This window comes from Penaeus monodon, chromosome 33 (assembly GCF_015228065.2).
Source record: "Penaeus monodon isolate SGIC_2016 chromosome 33, NSTDA_Pmon_1, whole genome shotgun sequence".
Lineage (NCBI taxonomy): Eukaryota > Metazoa > Arthropoda > Malacostraca > Decapoda > Penaeidae > Penaeus > Penaeus monodon.
The window spans coordinates 13,047,428-13,047,746 of NC_051418.1; the positions used below are offsets into that span (position 1 = coordinate 13,047,428).

At 47.0% G+C, this 319-nt stretch overlaps 1 protein-coding gene across 1 annotated transcript in view; it reads right to left on the reverse strand.

Annotated features, from left to right (window-relative positions):
- The window catches only part of LOC119594255 (protein lava lamp-like), a gene marked incomplete at its 3' end in the record, with an annotated part of 60,861 nt that overhangs the window by 21,576 nt on the left and 38,966 nt on the right, over nucleotides 1-319 (reverse strand).

Sequence of the window (319 nt, forward strand, 5' to 3'; positions counted from 1 at the left end):
TCCTCCTGTCTCATCCTCGACGTACCTGAAGGAAGACCTCCTTCTTCTGGAGGTCCTTCCGCCCCTCCTTCAGGACTCTAACCTCGTCCTTGAGGCTCGCGATCTCGTCCTGGAGGTCACTTTCCTGCGTCTAAGACAGTGAAGGACGAGGTTATTGTCAGTTGCTATCCCTTGTTTCAACAAAGGGAGTCAACTGTGTGTGTTGTTTTTTTTTTTTTCCAGCTCAGTCAACTCGTCAGTCCATTTGGTACGTCGATGCAGTTTATATTCTATACTTAATATAAAACTTTGGCGCGTTTGGTAAGGTTCCATTCTGAGC